The 10,066-nt window shown below is 41.9% G+C and overlaps 1 long non-coding RNA gene across 4 annotated transcripts; it reads left to right on the top strand.

The window, feature by feature from the left end:
- The first annotated feature begins 5,012 nt into the window (after positions 1-5,012).
- LOC124697862 lies at positions 5,013-9,165 on the top strand. 4 transcript variants are annotated; one of them, XR_007000838.1, is made up of 7 exons: positions 5,013-5,096; positions 5,298-5,359; positions 5,735-5,851; positions 5,938-6,019; positions 6,132-6,302; positions 7,301-7,501; positions 8,199-9,165. It is a non-coding gene; the product is annotated as an uncharacterized LOC124697862 (long non-coding RNA). The 4 variants fall into 4 exon arrangements; XR_007000839.1 differs by having other exon boundaries at positions 5,298-5,851; positions 8,199-8,239; positions 8,876-9,165; XR_007000837.1 differs by having other exon boundaries at positions 5,298-5,851; positions 8,876-9,165.
- The last annotated feature ends 901 nt before the right edge of the window (positions 9,166-10,066 follow it).

Raw genomic sequence — 10,066 nt, 5'->3', positions numbered from 1 at the left:
CTTCCCTATAGACTTCACTCTCACTATTCTCCAAATGTTGCTGCAAAGGATTATTAGGAGCAAGAGCAATAGACGCACACTGTTCAACTCTAAAATCATTATTAGGCAAATCAGCTTTATTCGGAGTTTTGGCAAATTTAGAGAAATTAAACTCATAAGATTCACCAGCAAATTTAGTCATAATTTTTTCCTTCTTGCAATCTATAACAGCTCCACAAGTATTTAGGAAAGGTCTACCAAAAATAATAGGACAATACTTACTAGCAGCAGAACCAAGTACCAAAAAGTCAGCAGGATATTTAATCTTACCACAAGAACTTCCACATCTCGAACAATACCAATAGGAGAGATAGTTTTTCTATTAGCTAGCCGAATAATCACATCAATATCTTCAACTTCACAAGAACCAATTTCATGCATGATCTCCGTATAGAGCTCATAAGGAATGGCGCTAATACTTGCACCAATGTCGCATAAACCATAATAACAATGATCACCAATTCTAACAGAGAGCATAGGAACACTGGCTTTCCTAGACTTATTAGGATGCGAAACAATATTAGAAGCATCTTCACAGAAAATAATATGACCATCTTCTACATTTTCAGTCACAAGATCTTTAACTATTGCAAGCAAGTTCAACTTTTATTTGTTCTTCAGGTTCTATAGGTTTCTTTGCACTTTTATTAACCGCACTAGATACAACAGAATACTCCTTCATTTTAGCAGGGAAAGGAGTTTTTCAATATAAGCTTCAGAAAGAATATGATCAACAGTTTCAATTATAGCACATTTATTTATAGATGAATCAATTTTCTACAGTACTTAAAAAGGACGAACGTGTTCCCTATTCTGCCAACATATCACTACGGCTAACGTTTTCGTCGTCCTCCTGGTCGCCCCGCACGCTTGGAAATGGGCCAAGCCCATATCCCACGAAACCCTCTATGCCTTCGGCTCAGTCAACACCAACATCAATCACCTTCATTATTTCCTCCGCCATCATCACGCTGGAGCTGACGACAGGGGCTGCCGCGGATCTTCTTCCTCCACTGCCGGATCAGCCTACTCTCTTCTAGCACTCCCTTTCTTCATCCGGCCGATCTGTGATGACGATGGCCGCCTCCGCCTTGCCATGATCTCGCCTCGCTCGGCCAGTGTGTTGCTGACCTTCGTCGGCGTACCGCACGCGGTCACCCTCCGTCTTCGTGCCCCCCCCCTCGCGGCCCTGCCCACCATCTCTCCTTCATGGATCACCCATCCCGCGCCGACCTCCTCAAGGTGAGTAGAGGAGCGGGCGAGCCGGCAACGTCGCTCCGCGATTGAGGCTATCGACATGGGCAGAGGGACGGTTGTGGAGATGGAGATGGCTCTGTGGTGGTGGCCCTGGTGAGAGCCTTGGCAACCGGCTTAATACTATGAATTTACTGCTTGGGCTCCAATTTGGAGGTGCCACCTTCTTTCCCGATCTTATTTTCAAGACGTTAATTTCCCTTTTTATGGCTTTCGTTATTCCTTGAACCTGGAGTATTATTTATTGATCCGCAGTTGATTGATGAAGTTTATGTTTGAACAATATGCTGTAGAGTGCAGCTTCGTAATTGTCATCAGCAGCGTAAGGGAGACAAAGGACAGAAATCATGTGAAGCTATGGACTACTATGGATATTGGTCACTTACCAGAAATCAGCTTTTCTTTATGATGAGCAATTATCATCATCATCTAACAAACAATAGGTTAGACTGTGTTTTTTGCGTGAAATTGTTTTATATTTTCTGTAGGTAGCAATCACCGTTGCGTATGAATTGGCTCACCAGTGATTAGGCAATCGTGTACGCATGGAATGGTGGAGTCACTGCTTGTTGAGAACCATCTGTGGAAGTCATAGAGCTCATTTTTGTCCAATTTGATTGATAGTCTACTCAATCCATGGCATCTAAGCTCTGCTTCTAAGGTTCATGTGTATCTACTTCTTGTATGCAGGACGGGAACAAAATAATCATCAGTTTAAAATAAATAATTGAAGTAGTGACGAGGAAAACACAAATAAGAAATAATTGGAATATTGGAAAGGAAATCACGAAGGTATGCATTTATTTGTCCTGTACTGTTGAGTTCTCACACATGTGTGTTAGTTAGTTGATATTTGTTCAGGACCATGAAGAGTCTAATGTTGTAGTTAATCAACGCAATGGCAAATGCCAATTGCAGGGGTTAGCAAGCAACCAATATATACTCTCAGTAATATACTTTCAGCTCAAGTATCCATTTTCCTGGATTTGTTACATCTGCTTTTAGCTTCAGAGTAATTTGGATAATCGACACAACCATGTATTTTTCTTTGTCTCACGGGCCTCCAAAATGCTAGCAGGTGTTATACGAAGCAAGCTGCTGCGATAAAGAAGCTGACCTCACAATCGAAGGTGTCTGCTTCTTGTTGTGCTATGCCGCTAATTTTTCTCGTGCGGTGATAAGATATATTCTTTTAATACTTCGATGGCTAATTGCTTCCAGCGCTTTGGTGTTGTTCCCTGTTATCTTTTATTGTCCCAAGAACCATCATGAAAGTTGTTTCGTGCAGGCAAGATCGATGTGGATATTTCCTTTGGGAACATGGAGCTGCCCATAACTAAGTGGGTGGAATCACTCGCCTAATGGAAACAATATGAGGTATTGATTATATGCCGTTATCTGTTGATTATTAGAATATTAGATTCTCATTATTTACTATCTAGGCCAGTGTAACCTTGTATTGACTTGGATGAATGACAATAGAAGGAGTACCAGTTAGGACCAATCATTTACACATAGTTGTATGTGTACATGAGTGTAATAGCTGAATTAATATGCCTTTTCTGAATTGTGGATGCAGTAGTTCACGCCAATGAATATTGCATTGCAGTTCTATTCACTTCTAATGCATCTATTATCCTAGAAAAAAAATCAAAACCAATTTCGTTGTCCTAAAATAACTAGATCACTATAACAAGAAATGTCTGTATTTATTTGTTAAACTGAAATTTGTCTTTGTGAATGGCGGATACATCTTCTCATTTGCCAATGTTCCATCTAGATTTTTTGGAGTTTCAAAGATCACAACAAACATAATAGTAGGAATGAGGATGAGGATAAATCATAAGGGTGTCGCTTGGATGGAGGAGCAAACCATACGGCAATTCGTAGATGCAGGTCGATGCCGCACATCGAGTGTTCAAGTAGTATCTTTAATGGAATATAGTCACTAGAGGCAAAAGTTTCAGTAGATGTATCAGTTCTTCTAGATGTGAAAGGGATAAGTGGGCCACCTATTTAAAGGTTTTATTATCCCTTTTGGTAAATATGAAAAACAAACAAACAATACATAATAAATAAGCACAAAGTAAATATGGATAACCGCTAACCACATGGTAAAATTAGATCTTTGCCATATGAGGAGTAGGAATCTAGAGTTTGAAGGAGTACCCGAGTAGCAGCAAGATCATGGCGTCGAAATCTGGGTGCATGACTACAGTTGTATTGTTCTCCATTCCAGTTTCACCTTTGATTCCTGTGTATATTCAAGATAAGAGATGTGGTATTAAATTATTAGCATGTTAAATTCTCAGGTCGATGAACAACCACTCAATTAACAGTGAGCTTTTGCATTGCAGTAAAAATCATAAAAAATAAGTGTTGGCAATATTGTACTTCTCATGGCATTTCGAGTACCTTCATACATACAGATTATATTATCTATCTTTATTCAAATTATTTTACTCTCAAATATTAACGGGGTTATGGAGTTGAATTATTTGCAACCAATGCTTAAGAACTATACTTATTTGTAACCACACTAAGTTCATGATTATTGATGCTTTGTTTTCAGGAAGCACTAACCTTGGGATACAAAATATTGGCTTTCACACATAATGCTAGGTTGCACAGGAGGGTCCAGGGAGATGTGGTCCATTAGACAAGAGATGCATAGTCAGCCTCACCAACAATTGGGAATGTCACCATGACTGCTGTATTTGGAACAGTGAACAAAAAATTCAGTACAGGTTAGGAGTTAGAACTACCCTATAGTCCAACCTGGTCTCAAGTTTGGCAATGCAGTTTTGGTTTTGCAACCTATGCTATAAGGCATCACCTGGAACAAAAGAAAAGGTTGATCTGTCAAGAAAAGGTTGCTTACTTTGGCGACTATTAGTTTGACATCATAACTGGACTGCATAACTACTATACTATTTGGGAATAAACATCTTTTTTGTCAAAATTTTGAGCCTCCTTGAGAATTAACACAGTTGTGACACGTGTGTATCTTGATTGTTTTGCTATTCCGTGGTGCTTTCTTGGGGTCGTTTTGGTGCTCCGTAATATTTATTTGGGAGACAAGAAGTTTATTTCCTGCCCGCTGCTTTGGTTTTGGGTTGTTCTGGGTACCTCTGGGTGTGGTTGTAGCTTGATTTGGTGGTCAAAGCGGTGCTTCCGTTCCAATGAATCAATCCAAAACTTCACCGCTGTGCATCGGGCTTGGAACCAACAGGCGGATTTGTCCCTCCTCTTTCACCTCTCCCATCTTCTCCCTAACGATTGCGCCTACCGACGCGTCCACCGGCGTGATAAACCTCCTCTTCCTTCCAAGGTCGCTGGCGGCAAGGATCTCAGCGTTTTTTCCTCTCGAGTATGGCATCGGAGGAGGACCTCGGCGAGTATGGCATCGGAGGAGGACCTCGGCGAGTATGGCATCCCCGAACTCGACGGCGCAGATACCAGTGCAGACTGGGAGATTTGCCTCAGCCGGCGTCTCCTCCACGGGCAACAACAAGCCCGTCCTTCACTGCCAGGCGCCAGCACGTCCGCGTCGACGATGACGCACCTAACAACACAAACAGCTAGGCGAGGCGGCGCCGTATCTTTTGCCAATGTGTGTCCTCTACTCTATCTGTGCGAGTTTGTGAGTCTCTACTCATGCTCTCTCTTTACATATTTCTCTCTTTTTCTCACACGGGAGAAGCTATGAGGGGCAAGCCGCAAGCGGCCAGGCCGCACAAGGAGCAGGGAGAAATGAGAACGGTGGTCTACAGATCTCAACTGTTTGATGGAATGCCCCATAGGTACTAAGGTTCAGTTTTTTTGGTTGCTCTTTTTTCTTCTCATTTTTTCTAGCTAAATTACTCATCTTTAGTTTCAATTTTTCATATACCAGTGATATTCTTTGTACTCGATCTGACTAATTCACTATTCTCATTTTTCCTATTTGAAGCCTATGTTGAAGGGCTTTGATACTGCATATTAATAGTGTGATTTTCTTTCAGTGCTCGCGTCATTGCACAGATATATATGATGCTTGACCTGGAAGGGCAGCATTAAAACAGTGGTACACACTGATGAGAGCTCTCAAAAGTCTCTATATCAATATTCTATATGATTCAGTATAGCTCCTCTAGGATCACGATTTTGGTTTTAGTGACTATCCTAATGCAAACTGCAATTTATTCCGCAAACAATTTGACTCTTATCAGATTGAAAAACTTTTGGTTCAGGGGTCCTTACACAATCACTCATCCATTAACATCTATAATTTTGTTTGGAGTACAAGTACAATTTAGTTTTCATCGTTGATCTGAATCTCTCAAGCACTCCTTATTATTATTTCTACTTAGTTAGGGTGACTTCAGTGCTTCTAGGAATATACTGCTCGGCAATTCATGGGATGTGGGTTAGCATTGATGTAGACAATTTGCTATTTTAGATGATAGTACCTATGGTGTATGAAATCAGCGGGCTAGACAAGATCATGGACTATTCTATTTTGTGAATAAAAGGAAGAGCATGTGCAATGCATAGTTAGACTGTCTTCCAAGATAAGGTGTGTGCCATGATTTATTACATCATTGATTCCTGGTCGCATTTGATTGACTTTGTCCAATTGATTAAATAGTGAATATTTTTTAGAGGTTGACAAGTATGGGTAGTACACTGGTTGATGGAAGTATCTAAAGATTCAGTCATTCAATCTTCTCTCCCCTGTATGAGGGTCAGTTCTCTCAGTTTGACGTCTATTTACATCTGATAAAGATCCATTTTTACCTATCATCTCTATCTCTGTCCTGCTAATGCATGTTTTTCGTGGTCAATTTACTCTACAGAGGAATTGTGCCTTCGGTCAGAGGATAAAGACCATGTTTTAAAGGAATTATGAATCTCACTTCAGCACTTTGAATTCCTATGGCATATGAACAATAAAATATATTGTTCCAATAGTCACCTTCCTGGCGGTTTATTTTCCTGAATTGCAAGGGACTCATGTCGTAGTTAAGGTTTGGACTTCTGTACCTTTATGCTTTATAATTTTCTTCCTTTCCGTGTTGGTAGATAAGATTTCAAACTTACAGAACATGTGCTGAAAAGAGCTGCACACAGCCCCAATTAAGAATCTGGGATGTGCCAGCAATGCTTAACATGCCCTTTATGTTTTATATATGATTGCACTAGACATAAATTTACGCCTGAAGCAAACTTCACATCTGCCACATTAACATGAATCATCTTCGAAAGAGATGTCGAAAGAGATGTCTCCACATCAGACCGCATACTTTGGAAAGGGGCGGAGGCTGGATCTTACTCGGCAAAGTGCACGTACGAGATGTTATGCCAGGGGAGTGTGAGATGGAGCATGTGTACGCCGGTCTGGGGCTCTTTTTCACCCATGAAGTGCAAGATCTTCGCATGGCTGGCTCTGAGATACCGCCTGTGGACATCGGATAGGAGGGCTAGGCATGGGTTGCAAGAGCACCCGAACGCATGTTACATATGTCTGCAGGAGGAGGATAACGTGGACCACATTCTGACCCTATGCCCATATGCGAGACAGGTATGGTGTAGGGTGCTGCAAAGTGCAAGTCTGAGTATGATAGACCCAGGAGGCATGGGGAACCTGGAGAGGTGGTGGACGGAGGCCCGCAAGCGAGTGAGGAGGGTCGACAGGAAGCGTTTCGACTCCATGGTCATCTGCACGGCATGGACGATCTGGAAGCAGCGGAATGCGAGGGCTTTCGGCAATGTGAGGGAGCTGAAGACGGTGGACCAAATGGTTACCCAGATTAGGGATGATTTCCTCTTGTGGGAGAGAGCTAGAAGAGGAGTGAGGCTAGGTATAGTGAGAGAGTAGGCCTAGGCGGAGGTGGGTGGTGTGTGTGTGTCCGCAGCACCATGGTGCTGTGCTTGTAAATTGTTTTGCTTTCTCCTTCTATAAAGATAAGGCACGTTTTGCGCGTGCTCTCGAAAAAAAAAAACATGAATCATCTTCTGTACCAAGGACAAATAACGGCGTGCAGGTTAATTGACAATCCAAACCGCTTTACTCGAAGATCTCTCGCAGAAAGGTTATCAATGGAAGATCCCTTGTGCGCGTCACCCACGGAAGGGCCTACATATGGAAACACGGAATAATCTGTATAGGTGTCTTTCATCAAGGTTGACTGCGCATTATTGTGCTCAGCATACATCATCCTACCAGGTATTCAGTTAATTCACTTGCTCCTATTCAGCATCATGTATCGAGTTAGGCTAATTTAGTAACTATCTCTCCTCATGGAAATACCAACCGTGTGAAAGAATGCTTGGATCGTTTGTGTTCCCAAACTCACTACGGTTTAGATAACATCCTCTGTTCGTGCGCTTATCATGATATATTTGTACAACCACTTGAATTTTTCCTAAAGAGACAAAATCAAACTGCCATCCATATATACCCCCTTTTTAACGCTGTGAAAAGATTAATCATACTAAGCTATTATGGAACAAAACGAAACACCAGTGCAAACAAGTGCCTACATATCTGCTGCCATACAATGTCCGAGTCCGGTAAGTTGCTTTTAGACAAAGAAGCCGTCTGTAGATAAATTGTGATGTGTAACTGGTTTGGATGCAGTGCATTCCTATTTAGCGTGCTCCCTTTGCTTAGGTTCCCTCTGTACACGATTAATTGATAGTTCGGGATTGTTGAACTCTCGAGAGTCTTAGCCCGCTTGAATCTGGTCATTTAGATATATTTCATTCAGAACATATATGCTACTGATGTTTGCTTCTCTTTTCAAAAATCGCTCCCCAGCTGAATATGTAACCATTTATGTACACAAATTACAACTTCAAAATATTTTGGTCGTTTAGGTCGATACATGAAATTCAAATTTGTTCCTATTGTATCTTGCCAGATTTTGGCCTGGTTTCTACAGATGATACCTACAACTCTAAGGTGCTTTAGCTAATATATATGGAGGCTGGTCTGTTCCTTCCTCTCTGTTTTTAGTGCTTCCTCTGCTTCCTGATTTTTATCTATTCGGTTAGCACATCGAAAACAGATTTAGGCGGTCATGTCTATCTTCTTTGTGTACTATTTATGTTGTTTATTGTGTTCGGTAAACAAAATTTCCTACGGAATTATATATGAGCTATGGAAGAAACAAGTTTATTATCCGACAGACTAATTCTTATAAGTGCATATGAATTTAGCCAGCATAGCGTAATTCTCCCACTCTCCTTTAACACAAGCTGTTCTTTCAAGATACAGGGTTAAAATGACTAGGAATTCTTGGCTGTCTACTTGATTCTAGAATAAGCATGAACGTGTTCTAGCATTGTTGGGTTGTTATGTTCTGTTCCCTAAGTTATATATAGCTGAAAAAAGATATAGGACATTTCTGCATGTTTTTTTTTGACACAAAAACATTTCTGCATGTAAAGATGCCACGTTAAGAAATATTTGTACCATTAAGATATGATTATTTTTTTGTCTTGCTCTTACTTAAATTAAGTTCTGCCCAGAAATTTTGATTTTTTTTTCATCATGGGTACTAATATTTATATTTACATTTGGATGGTTCGGCTGCAGGTCAGAATAATGAGGGTCTCCCTATTCCTCAAACTTCAAAGTAGGTTCAAGGTCCTTGAGACTTTAACATTGCCACCATCTATGGATCTCACGAGATAGAGTTTCCCATCATCAGCTTCTGTAGTCGATGCGGTAAAATTGTGGTCTTAGCAGAGCACCTGTGTTTTTGGGCTTCTGTAGTTGTACGGATCATCAGGAAGTGTTATAACAAGTAGAGCAGAGCTGTGTCTGACAGGCTTACCGTGTAATCTATTCACACCTGCCGCGATTCAATACGTGTCCTTTTTGTATTGTGAAGGACCATATAACATCCCTTGACGATCCACCAAGTGCATCTAGGAGAGTTGTGTCCTACACTTTCTCAGTTTGGTCTGCAAATGTGTGCAAAATTCCTAGGCAGATACATGCGAAGCTGCTTCCTCTGAGTTTCCGTGATCCACCAACAATGTCGATATACGACCGTGTATTCCTTAGACAATTATATATCAGTGTAGCCATGCCCATTCGAAATAACTAAGTAGTCTTTTCTGTCCCATATGTTGTCTCCTTCTCTGTGTATCCTATGAATGTTATACAATTTCAGAAGTATAAATAAAGGACACACTGTTCCATCATATTCTAGAACAAAGTTTATAAGTTCAACTCTGTTCTTCACGAATTCTAGCTCACAGTATTTCTAAGAGCATCTCCAGGCGCTATTATTCTAAGAGCATCTCCAGGTGCTATAATAGCGCCGCCAATTTACCGCGCTGAGACGCATTTTGGCCGCTTCAACAGACACGCTAAAATAGCGTGCTGCAAATATTTTTCCATGCGCGCGCCATTTTGCACAATCGCACGCACCAACTATGCCGCTTGCGTTTTAGCAAGCGTGAAAAGCCACAACGAGCGCGCGCGGCTAACGACCCCCTAAAAATTCACCCGCGCCGCATCCCCATTTCCGCCTCCCACTCCGGCGCCGCCACCGCCCCTATTCCACGTCGGTTCAGCCGCCGCCTTGCTCGCTGGCGTAAATCAGCGCGCGCCGATACTCCACAAGCTTTTTTGGCGCGCCGGCGCTGCTCCAATCGACGGGCGACAACCGCGTCGCCGCTGCCCCTTCCTCGCCGGCGCTGCTCCAATCAAGCGGGCGTCAACCGCGTCGCCGCCGCCCTTACTCGCCAACGCTGCTCCAATCAATGACTTAATGGG

The sequence above is a fragment of the Lolium rigidum genome, chromosome 3 (assembly GCF_022539505.1).
Source record: "Lolium rigidum isolate FL_2022 chromosome 3, APGP_CSIRO_Lrig_0.1, whole genome shotgun sequence".
Classification (NCBI taxonomy): Eukaryota; Viridiplantae; Streptophyta; class Magnoliopsida; order Poales; family Poaceae; genus Lolium; species Lolium rigidum.
The sequence above is the reverse complement of the archived record's forward strand: the minus strand, read 5'-3'. Positions and strand labels throughout refer to the sequence as shown.